The following is a 16640-nucleotide window of genomic DNA, read 5'->3' on the forward strand; positions in this document are numbered from 1 at the left end:
GATGCCCCCTTCTGCCATTTTTAAACCAAGCTGGCTCGCCAATAGTTCTAAGGACTCCTTGTTCCCGGCTAGGAGCATAACCTCTGATTTATTCCCATTTATCTTCAGGCCTGAAATCTCCCCAAATTCCTCAAGTGTTTCCATGGTTCTTGGCAGTGAGGTCCCTGGGTCCTCTAAGGCAAGCAGCATATCGTCCGCGTACGCTATGACTTTATGTTGACTGCCCGCCATTTCTATTCCCGTTACCTCCTCGAGTTCCCTTATCTTAATTAGAAGGGGTTCCAAAAATATGGCGTATAGCAGGGGCGAGAGGGGGCAGCCTTGCTTCGTACCCCTTGAGATCTGCACCCCGTCTGTGACTTCTCACTTTATGGCTATTCTTACTTCTGGGGAGTTGTAATTCGCCTTTATCATATTTATATACTGATCCCCAAAGCCCATATGCTTCAAAGTTTTGAAGAGGATAGACCATTCGACACGGTCAAAAGCCTTTTCGGCATCCAGGGAAAGTAATATTGCAGGTGTTTGGGTAATGCCTATTTTTTCTATCAGATGGGTGACTCTTCTTAAGTTGTCGTGCGTTTGCCTACCGGGGATGAAGCCTATCTGTTTTGATCAGGGTTGTGAGAAGAGGTGATAGTCTGGCCGCCAGCACATTCATATATATTTTTGCGTCCAAATTGATTAGGGCAATCGGTCGGTATGAGCTCGGGAGAGTCAGGTCTTTACCCGCTTTGTAAAACACTAGGACTTTCGCTTCATTCATGGAGGGAGTTACGTTGCCATTGTTTTTGAATGTATTGAGAAGCCTTGTCAGGATAGGGACTAATATCAGCAAATTTTTTGTAAAACTTGGCCGTGAAGCCATCCGGGCCAGGTGCCTTTGACGCTGGGAGACTCTTTATCGCTGTGCTGACCTCCTCTTCTGTGATCTTTGCATCCAGGGCCTGCTTGCTCTCTTCTGCTATTGTCGGTATGGCGATAGATTGTAGAAACCTGTCTTGTAGCGCCTGTGCGTCTTTTATGTTCAGTATCGTCATTGTTTTCTGCTACCCCCCCCCCCCCCCCCCCCCCCCCCCGAGTTATCTCGCTAGCAATTTGTCTGCCTTATTGGCCCTGATGTAGTACCTTTGTTTTAAGTAGAGGAGCGATTTCTCTGTTTTTTTTATTGCGTAGCATCTCTAGCTGTCCCTGTACATGTTTCATTGCTTTCTTGAGGCTCCTCGTGGGATGTATTGTGAGCTCCCCTTGGATCTCTGCCAGTTTTTCCTCGAGTGTTCTTTCCCATCCCTGATGTTGTTCGTCTTTGGCGGCCTTTAGCGCCATTATATGTCCTCTGGTTACTGCCTTAAAGGCCTCCCAAACAGATCCCAGTGGTACTTCTCCATTGTCATTAATCTCAAAGAATTCCTTGATTTTGTTCCTTAATTCCTCCCCCAATACTTGGTCCGTTATGACATCCGGCGGTCTGTATGTCTAGCCATAGGGGGGCATGATCTGATCGAGCTATCGATCTCCTTTCAATCCCCTGGATCTTACCAACCAATCCCACTGATACCCAAAAATAGTCAATCCTCGACATTGTGTTATGCACGTGTGAGTAATACGTGAATCCGCTATCCTATCCCCTCAATTCTCTCCAGGCATCCCTTAGTGCCATTTGTTCCATCCGTTCTTTAAGGCGTTTGGATGGGGACCCATACCCTTGCGTTCTCCCCTACTCCTATCCAGATTTGGTCGCCATGCCAGGTTCAGATCGCCACCCAGTATTATCTCCCCTTTTGCAAATTCCTCTATTTTCCCCAGAGTGTCCCTGAGAAATCCATCTTGCCCCGTATTCGGGGAGTAGATTGCCACCAGTGTAAGCCTACGACCATCTATTGATACATTAACAAAGGCATACCTGCCCTCTTTGTCCACTCGCGCATCAGTGACGTTTGCCACCAACCCCAATTTAGCTGCAATCACCACTCCCGCTCTTTTTTCACCTGCGTTTGCCTGTGCCCAGATTGTGTACCCTCTGAGATGTACTTTCTTTTTATCCGCTGTCTTAATGTGTCTCTTGGAGGAGGAGAATGTCCGCCTTTTCCCTTCTCACCAAGGCCTCCATTTTTCTCCTTTTCACCGGTGAGTTCAGCCCCCTTACATTTTGCGAATAGATTCTGATCATCCCCATCCCGTCTGATCTTCTGTTTCTGTTCTCGTTCCCGCCCATTGCGACCTCTTCCCTCTTCCGGAGATTCCGCCCTCCCATCCCACCCCCCAACTATCCAACTGCCCCCCCCCCCCAAACTATGAACCAAAACTTAACTTCTATCCTGAGGAGGGCCAGGGCCCCTATGGATGCTTGGGCATTCCCGCCCCTCGCTCCCTGCCCTCTCATGACTCTGGATTAACTGTGCGGGGAGTCCTAAACCCCGCGCCATCCTCTGACCTCCGCGGTGTTGTCCCTTATTGCCCACCGGGCCACTTAGAGCATGGTGTTCCGATAATAGCAGATCTTCTCCCTCTTTAATGACCCTATGACTGGAGTGCCCCCTATCGTTACTGCGCCTCTATGAAGGGCCCCCGAGGGATTACTCCGCATTCCCCCGTCCTGGTGATTTCTTCTTCTGTCGCACCTCTTCCCATCCTCGTGGCCTTTTATACTGATCCCTTTTCATCCTGTCTGGTCTCGTATCCATTTCGTCTCTATGCACGCCCATTAGTCGGAGGCCTTCTTCACTGGTGGGCACCCTCCTCTGCTTGCCCTCCCACTCAAATAGTAAACCAAAGGGGAATGTCCATTTGTATCTGATTTCTTTCTTCACCAGTTCCCTCACCAACGGGCCCATTTCTCTTCTTTTTAGGAGTGTTGCCGATGCCAAATCCTAATACAGATGGATTTCGACCCCATTCATCCTTATGTGATCCAGCAGCCGCGCTTTCCTAAGTATCTGTTCCTTTTGTGGGTAGGATGTAATTGCCGCTAGTACGTCCCTTCGTCTCTCCCCTGGAGCTCCAGATCTTTTCGGGCCCACCCTGTGAATTCTGTCAATCCCAATGTCCGCTGAATCTTGGGCCCCTATTATGTCTCTGAACACCTCTTGCATCGAAACCTTGAGATCTTTGTCCGACACCGTTTCCGGCACAAACTTGATGCGGATGTTGGATCTGCGAGAACGGTTCTCGAGATCCTCACACTGAATTTCTAGGTTATGGGCGAGTCTAACCAGATGTTCTTGTGTTTCGCTGCTTTGTTTCGCCTCCTCTTCCATGTTTTGTACTATTCTCTCCACGGTGTCTGTCCTTTCCCCCAATTTAGCCACATCTGTTTTCAGCTCCTGCACCAATTGCTTCATCTCATTTCTCATTGTGGCAAATTGGTCCTGAACTGTGGACATGAACCTGCCCTGTAACTCTGTAAACCAGGATCGCATATCATCCTTTGAAGGGGAGGGGGGGGGGGGGGAAGCGCTTTGATTTGGGGGGTTTGTGTCCGTAGTGGGCTCTTCGCCTGCCCTATCTTTCAAGTTTGCCCCCGTATCCGAGGACCACATCTGGAGAAGGCTAGTGTCCTGTTTTTCTGAATGCGGGGTAGGTTGTGAGGTGCCCCCCTTCGCCCTTGACATTTTCTCTATTTGTGAGGGGGTGGGGTCCCCGGCTCTTGTGTCTTCCCCTGTTGTGGGGATTGCACAAGTTGATGAAGATGTTACCTTTATGTCTTATTATGGGGAGGGGGGGCGGCGCCCCACCACACCGCATCCCACACCCCTCTCACGTACGATCTACAGTCCCTGGGAGAGTGTTGGGGGGGCGCTGCTAGAGTCGCTCTCACCTCTGGTGTCCTCCGCCACTGGTGCCTTCCTCACCCCTTCGACGTTGGAGTGGTACTGTCTCCCCCTCCTCTCCCGTATCTCCCCCGACCCACCGGCTCACCTTGTTACAGCCTGTGTGCCGATGCCCTGGAGCTCCCACCGTCTCTCTGCTTCCGATGCAGCTCCTCCGGTGGCACGCTGAGTGTCCTTTTCTTTGTCCCCCTGTAGTGACGGGTGACGCGACCCCGTCGGCTGGTGCTCCACGGTTCTCACCGCCACATCGCTTCTACGCGGCCCCTGGGAGGCACGCGTAATCCCCAGCGGCGGCGGGTGCCCGATATTGCAGCCGTTCTCCTTGCCGTCTCCCCCGTAGGCCGTGCAGGCCTTTCACGGAGGGGGAGGGGCGGTGCCACTCTCTGCGGGCTGTCTCCCCCAGGAAGCGATGCTGGATCTATCTTCGCCCTGTGCCTCTGTAGTGCTTCTTTGCTGTGGGCACAGTCCTACTGCTCCGCCGGTGCCCTGGGACTCCTGCCGCCGCTCTGCTTTCCATGCGGTACCTCCAGAGGCACGCGAGTTCCCAGCTCGCTGGAGCATCCTTTTCTTGTCCCCCTGTGGCGACGGGGGACACGCCCCCCTCGGCAGGTACCCCGCGGTCCACACCGCCGCTTCGTCTCCACTCAGCCCCAGCCTAGGCACGGGAAGTCCCCTGCGCGCCGGGGATGGCTTTCACTATTATCCCCTGTGGCGGCGGGCGCTCGACAATGCGGCCGCTCTCCTGGCTGTCTCCCCTGTTAGGCCGTGCGGGCCTTCCTCGGAGGGGGAGGGGCCGTGCCTCTCTCTGCGGGCTATCTCCCCTGGGGAGCGCTGTTGGATCCATCTTCGCCCGGTCCAGAATCTCCACACCTTTGGGGGTAGTTGCCTAAATTCCGGTGCTAAAAAGCTCGGGACTGCACCTCTGAAGTGCTTCTTTGTTGTGGGCCCGGTGGGAGCGCGATCTAAACGCGACCTCCACCGCCGGCGGCCATCTTGGAATCCCAACGGGGAAGTTTTTAACGGTAATTTTAAGAATAAATGGCTAAAGCCAAGGGAACTCTGCAACATGCGTCCGACTAGTATGGCGGAAAAAAACAATCTGAGGGTCCTAAACGCGTGAGGGATCATGGGGATGTAACACTAGGGATAGTATTACTGGCACGCCCTGGTTCAACGCCCCTTTGAGTTTCGAAAAACAAACTGTAATACTCCGCAGCTTCCACTAGATGTCGGCCTATGCACAGCATGCGATCTAAGCAGATTCCACAAGCCTCAGAAATACATATATATTGAACTCAAAGGATCAAAAAAAGATTAACAGCAAGGAAAATGCAGCATTGCTCGATTGGCTGAGGGTCTGCTGCTATGGTCGATGCTGCAGCAACTCATTCTGCAAAACGATATCACACATAATCCCAAGGCATACGTACATGTATTAAGAAAACAAAATGATAGGCAAATAAGTGGTTGAGCTGAGCAGGCCTGGCTAGTAGCTTGCAACTTGATATTTATAACCCTTAAATGTTCACCAATGCCTCCCATCCACACCCCCGCAATGCTGTTCAATGGGAACATTGGTGGGGTGGAAAAAGGACATTGAGGTGGTGAGGGTTGTTAGGACAGTTTTTCTAAAGTCCACCGAGAGGAACTTTATGAAACTATACCTTGGGCAATACAGAAACTCCAACTGCTATTGCAAAGCTGTACCACCTAGTATGTTGGTAGCAATGAGAGCAGCCAGGAGGGAAAGAAGGCTATAGGCAAGAAAGTACAAACAACTTGTAGCATACATATCGTCCAAAGAAACACATATACACAGATTTATTGTAAAAATAAAGTTGTATTTATATATACACTGGCAAAGAATTCTTTAGAAAGGCAAGTACTATTAGAAGTCAAACACATAACAAACAAAATGCTTCTGTTACATAAATCAGAGCATAAACCATTTTTAGAATAGCAGTATGCAGTTCAAGGGGAGTAAAACCACATTAGAAGATTTTTAAAATGCCAGTATGTAATTCAGTAAGCAGACCCTACGTTACTTATTCAGTTTCAGGAATTGAATAGGTACACCAACATTACTTTTCAGAATAGTGGAATGGCAGTATGCACTTCAAAGTTAAGTAAGAACTTTTCTCCAGCTGAGCGTGGAGAGCGGTCGCCGGTGGCCTGAGGGGATCAGCAGGCCTGGAAAGCCCTGCCTGGGCCTCCGTGAGTTCTGTGCTTTGTGTTTTTTGAACAGGAAGAAAAAGAAAGTAGAATTGTTTGTTCGCGCTCCTAGCGCGGTGTTTTTGGCCTCCTCCTGCTCCCCCCTCCCACTTCCTGGTCTTCCTCTCCCTCCCCGCCTCCCTGCCCGCCCACCCCCCCCTCTGATTGGGTGTGTGCCTGCCTCCCCTCTGGCCTACTCGACGGCCGTTCCCCACGCTCGCTTCTTTTCTCCAGCTGAGCGTGGAGAGCGGTCGCCGGTGGCCTGAGGGGATCAGCAGGCCTGGAAAGCCCTGCCTGGGCCTCCGTGAGTTCTGTGCTTTGTGTTTTTTGAACAGGAAGAAAAAGAAAGTAGAATTGTTTGTTCGCGCTCCTAGCGCGGTGTTTTTGGCCTCCTCCTGCTCCCCCCTCCCACTTCCTGGTCTTCCTCTCCCTCCCCGCCTCCCTGCCCGCCCACCCCCCCCTCTGATTGGGTGTGTGCCTGCCTCCCCTCTGGCCTACTCGACGGCCGTTCCCCACGCTCGCTTCTTTTCTCCAGCTGAGCGTGGAGAGCGGTCGCCGGTGGCCTGAGGGGATCAGCAGGCCTGGAAAGCCCTGCCTGGGCCTCCGTGAGTTCTGTGCTTTGTGTTTTTTGAACAGGAAGAAAAAGAAAGTAGAATTGTTTGTTCGCCTCCCTGCCCGCCCACACCCCCCCCCCTCCTCTCCCTCTGCCTATAACCTCCCCCCTTCTGGGCAGCCCTCTGCCCGGCAGCCCCTGCGGCTAAGGGCCCCAGGCCAAGGGCGACTGTGTGTCTGCAGGTGTCCGCAGGGGACGCCAGGCGCCAGTTCCACCTGTTCTCCGGCCCACCCCTCCTCACCTTGCTCACCTCATCCGCATGATGCCTCGCCCCCCTATTCCATTTTATTGTTAAACTAGGGTGCTTTTCTCCCCTCGCAGGATTCTCAAACTTAGGTGGCCTTGACCTACTACGCATTACTGTTTGCTCTGCATTGTGGTAAACTAGTGCCCTCCACTCACTTCCTGTCTGCATACTCGTGTCATCCGCCTCCCCTCCTTCTCCATGGTGCTCTCTATCTCGCCTATCTACTCTAACTGCTTCTCTATTGACTATCCTGCTCTCCTCACTAAATCTGGTAGGAAAAAGTTTAAAAAGGACATCCTGGTCTCCAACCCAGGCCTCCCTATCGCTGACACCTACACGAGCGCCTGCTCCAGGGAAACTCTTACTGACATTCTCTTTTTCGTGCCTTCACCTGACCTATGGACCCCTCACATGGTCGCTGTGCTCTCTCCTTTCTCCTCCTCTCCCATTAATGGTGGCACCCGTTGGGATGTCCTCTTGGCCCCTTTCCACTCCTCTAAGGCCATCATTAATGTCTATGCTAACGGGACCGTCTTGGTCCAAGGCCCGCAGGCCAACCTTCACCTCTTTGATAGACGCTTCCCACGCCTCATCAACTTCCTCTCCGCTCCCGCTGTCCCCCCTCCTCTGTCCTCGGCTACCTTGCCTCTCCCCTCCCTCCCTGCCCCTTCTCTTGCTCCCTCTTCAACTCCTTCTCTAACACCTCCGCAGGGCGTACCTCTGATCTGTACCCCTCCCCGGAAGTTTTTCAAGGGTGGCAACCTTCTCCACATTGCCACTCTAAATTCTCGCTCTGCCATCAAGCACTCCTCTGATATCTGTCGCCTTCTTGAGGAACTGGACCTCGACGTCCTCGGTCTCACTGAGACATGGTTCACTGCCAGCTCTGCCACCAGCTTCGACACACTCCTACCTGACGGCTACAAGATCCTCTCCATGCCTAGGCCAAACCGCTCAGGGGGTGGTGTTGCCCTTATCTTCCCTGAGTGGATTCCTGCCACTGTCACTCCTACGCAGACCTACTCCTCTTTTGAATGTCTTGTCTGCCGACTCTCTCTCTCTCCTAGCCATTCCCTTACCGTGGCTACTATCTATCGGCCACCTGGTCAAATTTCATCCTTCCTCTCTGAGTGGGCTGACCTCTCCTCCTCACTCCTGTCCTCAACCACCCAACTCCTCTTTCTCGGTGACTTCAACATCCACCTCGATGCCTCCTGTCCCCCCACTGGTCTCTTTCGCGAACTCTGCAACTCTCTCTCACTCTCTATCCTCCCCTCTGGGCCTACTCACTCTGCAGGGCACACTCTGGATGCTCTGATCTCTTCTGACCTTCCCCTCTCCCTCCCTCTCTCCACTCCTCTCTCCTGGAGTGATCACTTTCTCCTATCCTCCCACCTCTCCCTCCCTACCCCACAGGCAAAGCCACCCTCGTCATTGCCACCCACCTTCTCGGTCATCCGACCCATGAAGCGCGTGTCAGTTGAGGCTTTCGCTGCTACCTTCTCGCCCCCTCCTCCCCCCTCGGCTGACTCCCACCCTGACACAGCCCTCTCCATCCTCTATTCCTCTATATCTGATACTCTCGATATCCTTGCCCCCGTCATGAGAATCCGCCTGAAGCCCAAAGCCAAATGTAACTCCTGGTATGACTCGGATCTCGTCACCCTAAAACGCAAGTGCAGGGTGGCAGAGAGGAAATGGCGTGCTTCATGCTCATCCTCTGACAAACTGGCCTGCCGCCTGCTCCAAAGGCAATACCGGCTCTCCGTTCTCACCAAGAAGAGAGCCCTTATCCAAGCCCGCATCTCTGAGGCATCTAACAACTCGGCCGAACTCTTTAAAATCTGCAAGGAGCTGGCCAACCCTGCTGCAGTCTCTACCTCTCCTGTCCCCTCCCAGGCCCTCTGCACCGCACTGGCCTCGCACTTCATCTCAAAAACTCAGGACATCCTGTCCTCGCTCTCCTCCTCTCTCCTCCCTCCCTCTCTTCCCGGCCCTTCCTCTTGCTCTCTTGCAGCCTCCCCTCCGCCCTCCTTCTCTGCTTTTCCACCTTTTTCTGCTGATGAGGTTTCCAGACAAGTCCGATCTATGAAAGCCTCGTCTAAACAGGTTCACCCCTGTTCCTCCAAAACCATCAAGGACCACATCGACTCCCTGGCTCCTGCCTTGGCTGCCTTTTGCAACCACTCATTCGCCTCTGGAGTCTTCCCATCCCCCCTCAAGCACTCCCTTGTGCACCCCCTCCTCAAGAAACCCTCCTCCGACCCCTCCTGCCCGGCCAACTATCGCCCAATCTCCATCACTCCCTTCCTGGGCAAGCTCCTGGAGAAACTGGCCATCTCCCAGCTTAACCTCCATGCTGAATCTGTTGGTAATCTTCATGACCATCAATCCGGCTTCAGAGCGGCCCGAAGCACGGAAACTGCTCTCCTGAACATCCGTGAGGACCTGCTCCTGAACCTCGATTCCAACACTCCCTGTGTTCTCATTCTGCTCGATCTCTCCTCTGCCTTTGACACTGTCAACCATGCCATCCTGCTCAACCGTCTCCGTGATAACCTGGGTATCACTGGTCAGGCTCTGGCATGGCTGACCTCTTTCCTTTCCGGTCGACCCTCCCAGGTCCAAATGGGCTCCTTCCTCTCTGACATCTTTTTCTCCACCTGTGGTGTCCCCCAGGGATCCAACCTCTCTCCCTGGCTTTTCAACCAGTATCTGGCACTCCTTGCCCACCGCATCGCCGCTCTCTGCCCCTACTTCCAGTGCTATGCGGACGATACCCAGCTCATTTTCAGGCTACCCTCGGCCTCCTCCTCTCCTTCCCTCATCTCCGACTGTCTGTCTGCTATCCAGGAATGGTGTGCCGCCAATGACCTCTGCCTTAACGCCAGTAAGACTGAGATTCTACTCATCGGCACACCCACTCCCTCCTTCCCTGCAGCTCTCTGGCCGGCCTCCCTTGGCCCCCTTCCTGCCCCTACCTGCAAGGCTAAAAACCTTGGGGTCATCTTCGACTCCACACTCTCCTTCTCTCCTCATATATCTGACGTCTCTAAGAAGTCACACTACCAGCTGCACCTCCTCAGAGGTATTCTTCCCTTCCTCTCCTTCCCCCAGAAGCTCACTGTCTCCCGAGCCCTGGTTCTCTCAAGGCTGGACTACTGTAACAGCCTCTATCTTAATCTGCCTGCCTCCACTCTCCGCCCTCTGCAACTTATCCAGAACAGAACTGCGAGACTTGTCCTTGGCCTCAAGCCCAGGGACCGTATCTCTCCAGGACTGAAATCTCTTCACTGGCTCCCAGTGGCTGCGAGGATTAAGTTCAAAACCCTCTGCATTGTCCACAAGGCCTTCTGGGGCCTGGGGCCTAAATACCTTCAACTCTCTCTTCCTAAATATCTTCCTTCACGAGCCCTTCGCTCATCCTTCTCCAACTCCCTCATGGTCAGCCGCTTCTCGAAGCAACGAGCTGGGGGTAGATCTCTCTCCGCAGCAGGGGCCTCCCTCTGGAACAGCCTTCCTGCCTCCCTGAAACTTGAGGAGAACCATCTCCGGTTCCGGAAGCACCTCAAAACCTTCCTCTTCGCTTCTGCCTTCTCTCTCCCTCTCCCCTGCTAAACCTGCTTAACTCCCCACTGAATTCTGCACTAAACCTGCATCTGAGCCACTCTCAGCGACCTCGGTCCAGGTCCCAGCCACTCTCCACTTGCACTGCCTCCCTGGCTCCCCCTGCACTGTGGGACTGTCACTGCATCCCTACAGCCCCCTTCCCAGCACTTGCTCTGCACTTACCTCGCACTTTGCCACCAGCTGGCCCTTTTATTTATTATTTATTATTTATTTATTTTTACGCTACTTACCTTGTACCGCACTTCCCCCCCACCTCCTCCCCCTGCACTTTCTCCTTTTCCCCTTACCTCTGCACTTGCGCGATCTGAATGACACCTGGCCTAGTAGGATCGTTTGTCTGTCTTCCCCTTGTTTCCCTCCCTCCCTGCCTCGTCGCGCCTTGAAACACTTGTGTATAGGCGCGTTACAAATATCATATCATATCATATCATATCATAACTCTGTATTACTCCTTTAGAATTGCAGTATGTTATTCAAGGTGAGTAAAATCCTATTGGTAGTAACCCCTTATGTTGGGTAAAGATTTGGGGCAGCAACCTTTGGGTGCGCTACAACAACCTTAGCCTGCTGGTACTAGGAACCCACCCTGTGGTACAAGTCTGTACTAACAGGTTGGTAGTGTGGTTGAGCAGCCAGGCTCATCTCAAGAGGGGTCAATGTGAGCCGTAGGGTGATTACACAAAGATTCACATTGACAAGTATCCACACAAACACTTATACTCAATGTTTCTTGATTAAACAATTATTAATTTATCAGTCATTTGAATAAGCCTTCTTTAGAAGGGTACAATATAACAGCAACACACAAATACCTTCAAATACACACTCTTAAGTTTCTTAATCAGCAAATACCTATTGGGGATGAGGCACAGACACTTCCTACACCCTCAGGTGACTTAAACAGCTAGGACACTGGCCATGAATAGATTACTGTTGGCATTTAGAACAGTACCGAGTTGAGTGTCAAAGAGAAGGGTTATTAGAATAAACAAGAGCTCACAAATATTCTTAAGCTGGCAAATACTTTTGGACCCCCCAATACAGAGTAAGTTAACCCCGTCCTGGAAGGATAGGTGCAACACAATGTCAGAGGAGAGAAGAGTCATTCAGTGAACCAGGCTAGGTCAATGTAAATTGGGCAAAAGTCTGTGGCTGAAGCACTTCTTGCAGGTAACTAAGCAAAGGCTTTGCAGAATGTTTTAGAAATCTTTGGAATCTAACAAACTTAAGAATTGTGAGTAGTAGAAGATGCAAGCAACTCTACAACAAGAGGCAAGTTCTCTTAGACTGTACATTACATTTAGTTAGAATAAAAATGCAGCAGAGGACTTCTGCTCCTGTGCAGCTCTGCAGATCCTGGTGTTCCTGGGCCTCAGTCGTGGGGACAAGAGGGAGGACTTCTAGGGACTCTTGCACTGCAATGGGACGGTCACCGACGGCAACTGGCAATCTTCAAACAAGCGGCACTTCAGTGTTTCAGCTTCTCGCGTCTACCGCAAATCGCACCACCGCGGTTCCTGGCTGCCGAGATGGGCTTTCCTTGCTTCTGGGGTCCAGCACTCTGAGGTGGCTCAGGCTCGGTCAGTCTGCTTCCTGGGAGTGCGTAAGATCTTCCCGGAGCTCTTGGCCATCTTAAAAGCAATGCACACAAACTGGTGTCCAGCAGCAAATGCAGTGGAATTGCTGCGAGAGGATGTCCAGGTGGCTTACTTTGGAGTTTGATAGGTCCCACCAACTCAAGGGGAGAAACATCCTTACAGGGCTTCTCTAATCAAGCCGAATTCGGAGGTTCAGCACAGCAACAGGGCTTCACCTGGCAAACCAACAGTCCAGGAGTTGCAGCAGGCGTCTCTTCCAAGTTCTTCTTTAGATTCCTTGGTCAACTACCTTCCAAGGCAAAAAGCCTCCCCTTTTATGCAAGTTTCTCCCATTCTCCAGCCTAGCTGTCCGTCAAACATTGGTGCATTCCTGTAACCAAGGGGATTAAGCACAAGGAGTTTCAGGCACCTCCCCCACTTCCTGCCCCTGCCAGACATACTGGAGCCAGAGGCGGACTTCACTCGCGAATCCTGCCAAAGACAAAGCGAACAAAGGGGCCAAACCTGGTTTGGCATGCAGAGTAAATCTCAAGGTCCTTTCCACAGAAAAAAATTGCAAAAAAAGAAGACCAGTGCCATTTTGACAAAAATGGCACCCAAGGGTGCTTTACTGCAGCCCGCGGTAAAGACACCATGGTAGAAAAAAGTAAACCACTGCCACCAGCCATTACTCGTAAGAGTAACATAAAAATGTACATGAGAAGCTATACAACGGAGATACCAATTAACACCTCCAGCACCCTATTGTAAGATCGTGTGTGCTAGTAAAGTCAATTTCACTTTACTGCTCTTGGAAACAATAGTTTATCCAAGAGAAGGTATTTAAACCTTGGGGAAATCTGAAAGACCTTCAGTGTAGTGACAATGTAAAATTATGCCTATGAAATTTGTCAAGACTACAAAAACCAAAAGAAACCGTGTTAAAAATCACATTAAAATACATGGGAGATTGGGAAAAGGGTCACTCTCTCCAGGTAAAAATGAAAAAAGTCCTAGAGTCCAGCAAAAAGGCGGGGGGGGGGGTGGGTCTCTAAGGTAGAGAGGAATTGGCACATTTCTGAGAATTCTCCCCAAAACCTTACACTTATTCAGTTTCAGGAATACTTAGGCACACCAACGTTACATTTTCGAAGAGTGGGACACAATTCAAAGGTAAGTAAATAACTTTGTATACTTTTCAGAATGGCAGTAAGCAATTAACAGGTAAGAACTGTAACTTCTTTTGAATACAACTCATTTTGAATATACAGTTACAACACTAACACATAGCAGGTAAGTACTTTGCAACAGTTGTTATTTTCTAGACAGAGGCCTTATACTTTAGAAGTCCTTCCCTAATCTAGGCGCAAGTGTTCTCAGAGGCAAAAGGGCGACACTGGTGGTCCAGTGGGCAACAGTAGGCTGGTCAGGATAAGGCATAACTGTAGGAAAGCCAGAGTTCCAGAGAATTTCTCATCGGACACATATCAGTCTTGAGTTAGTGGAAGTGTTCAAAGACTTCATAGAAGGTTCCCTAGATGAGTTCCAGCGTTATGCCTGGGTGAACGGTATGGGCAAAATCCCAACTACACAAATCACCACCCTAAACATACGGGAGCGACAAGACTATTTTTACAGTGCACAGTCTAGAGTCTTCGAGGCGCCGTTACATGAAATTTGTAGGAAACTTGATTAAGTAGTTACAGGCGACCAAGGTGGTCTCTTGATTACAGGTGCATTAGTAAATGACTTCATAGGTGACAGGTGTGGTTCATAGTTACATATATCAGTGAGTTTTACATAACAGTCATTACTACATCAATCATCATTGACAGTATAGCGTGCATCTTTACTCAATCGTCTCACATCAGCCCAACAATCTGGCGAGATGTAAAGAGTGCCACATTCAGACAAAAAGCTTGGTTTTGATTGCTTTGCGGAATGTTTGGTGGGACTCGATAATTCTTAGGCGAGTGGGAAGGGCATTCCAGTGGGAAGTGGCCATCGTGGGAAACTAGTGTCTTGGGAGAGAATCATGTTAGAGTAGCTCTTTCTCAAAGGTTTCGTGGAGGTGTGTTTGGCAATTATTTAGACAAGGTATGGGGGTGCAGGATCATGGAGGCATTTATGTGTGAGGGAGAGGGTTTTAAAGACTATTCTCTCTTTGACAGGGAACCAGTGAGCCTGCCGCCTCACTTCAGAAATGTGGTCTTTCCTCGAAGTTCCTGTGGCTGCCCTAAGGGCATTGTTCTGAACCAGTTGGAGTTTAGCCAAGTTTTGCAAGAAGTCCCTACGAGGAGAGCATTGCAATAATCAAGCCTTGATCCAATTATTGCCCTAGCAATCGTAAGGCAGTTCTGGCGGGATAGGAAGGGTCTAGCTGCGTTAAGAACTTTGGAGTAGTAGGCCGAAGAGGAAGCAATAGCGTTGACCTGTCTAGCCATAGTCAGATCAGAGTCTAGGTAGACTCCAAGTGTCTTGACGTTTTGAGATACCTTGATGGCTATATTGTCGATGGTGAAGGACATGTACTGCTGATCAAGATTACCCAGGGTGGTGGGTGAACCGATAGAGAAGTTCAGTTTTCCCACTATTGAGGCATAGCCAATTGTCCGCCATCCAGGATTGGATCGTGTAGTGTTCATATCTATCCTCCGCCACACAGTACCTAAGCAGTGAAGGAGAGCTTGGACGCCTTCACGATTCAGCAGCACAGAACCCCATCTCTAGATTCTTGGCCATGGTGACGAAAGAAAGGACACTGTATGGGAACTTGCAGCAGTAGTTGACAGGAAAGGCTCCCAACTAAGGATTCTTCCGTGCTTCTCGCAGCTCTGTGGATTTGGAGCCCTTTTAAAAGGGTAACAGACAGCGTCTGATCGACTTGCCTCGCTTTCTTGGTCTAGTACTCTGGTGAGGGGAGTGGAATCTTGCTTCTGGAGGTCCAACAGGAGTCCACCAAGTGTCAGTGAGATTTATTCACCGAAGTCAGTGAAGCTGACTAAGGTAAGCTACACTCTGCCTGTAGCTAAGCTGCCCCAAAAGCAGCCTCCACCCTCAGTAGATTGCCACCATCACCACTGCCTGCAAAATCCCACCCAGATGAGCCCTACCTGAAGCGCACCTTATCTGTACAAATCGGGCATCCTTGCTCGAGCGTGCCTTTATGATCCGTGAGATGCAGAATGTAATCTTAGCTAAGATGGCCCCGCCATGATACAACGCCTCGCCTGACTGTCCATCATGCACCAGGCGCTCAGCCTGCACCGATTGGCCCAGCTTCCTTCTTTACCATTGGCCAACTACCGTCAGGCGGAAGCCGGCCGGTGGAGTAAGGCCTAGGAAGAAGGCTGAGCGCAATCAGCGCTCGGTCTCTATTCTATTCAACATCCGCGGTTCTGCCTATTCATCTATGAACATAACATCGAGGCAGCACCTTCCTGGCCGCTGCCAACATCCCGGCACAAACAGGTACCGCAATCCATCTAGGTCGCAGAGCCACTTGTCCACACTGTCCCCATCGTCACACCCTATGCTCTCCATCCATCGGCATTGTTTAATCCTTGCACCACATACCCTCTACCCTTTGTACACTGAAATCACCATACTGCTCTATATTGGTATACCGTTAGCTCTTTTGTGCCTCCTGCCTTGCATAACTCCCTCTCCACTATTGCAACACTAACCAAGTTGTTACAGTGCCCGTTTAGTGAACGTCAAATCCTATCCACTTGATGCTACCCTGCACTAGCCTGCCCTATGCCACAGCTGCGATACTCTTTTAGTCTTGCCCTATGACTCTGCTGCTATACTGTTTTAGCACGATGCAGCGGGCCCCTCTCTCACACTAGCCATTCCTGACAACTACTCCATCCTCAGAGCCGATAGACCCAAGGCTCGAGGAGGAGGTATAGCCATTATCTTTAAATCCTCTCTAGACCTCTTCTTCTCCGCTAAAATCCTGCGAACATCTCACAGTCAAATTTCAAACTTCCCCCAAAAGTACAATTACCATACACCTAATATACAGACCCCCAGATCTTTCGAAGATGATATCACCTCACTAGTAGCCGAGAGTTCTAAACCCTCAACACAGATTATCATCCTCAGGGATTTCAACCTCGGGTACAACAACCCTAATGCCCCCCCCCCCCCCCCCCAGCTACTTCCCTAGCTAATGCACTAGCCGAGCATGGCTTCTTACAACTCAGCTCTCAACCCACTCACTCGAACGGTAGGACTCTCGATTGGGTAGCTGCTCTTAATTGCAACATCACCCTCAAGGACTCCTCACCTCTTGTCTGGACCATCATCTCCTATCACTAGATATCAACATCAATAACTTAGAGCCCAAAAAACCCTTCAATGCACCAGCTTGCCTAACCAGGAATAAGCGTAACATTACAGCTGAAGCTTTAATACCCCTGGTAGTCCCTACTCTCAATGCACTACCGGTCTCAGCTGACTTGAACCTGTTAGTCAACACCTACAACGAGTCCATGACTAAAGCTATCGACACCATTGCCCCATTA

General features: G+C 50.9%; 1 protein-coding gene across 3 annotated transcripts in view; it reads right to left on the minus strand.

Annotated features, from left to right (window-relative positions):
* Positions 1-16640, minus strand: part of EIF6 (eukaryotic translation initiation factor 6) — a 191471-nt gene that overhangs the window by 124612 nt on the left and 50219 nt on the right. The gene's annotated exons all lie outside the window — the stretch shown is intronic.

This window comes from Ambystoma mexicanum, chromosome 3p (genome assembly GCF_040938575.1).
Source record: "Ambystoma mexicanum isolate Mex_15411 chromosome 3p, UKY_AmexF1_1, whole genome shotgun sequence".
NCBI classification, from domain to species: Eukaryota; Metazoa; Chordata; class Amphibia; order Caudata; family Ambystomatidae; genus Ambystoma; species Ambystoma mexicanum.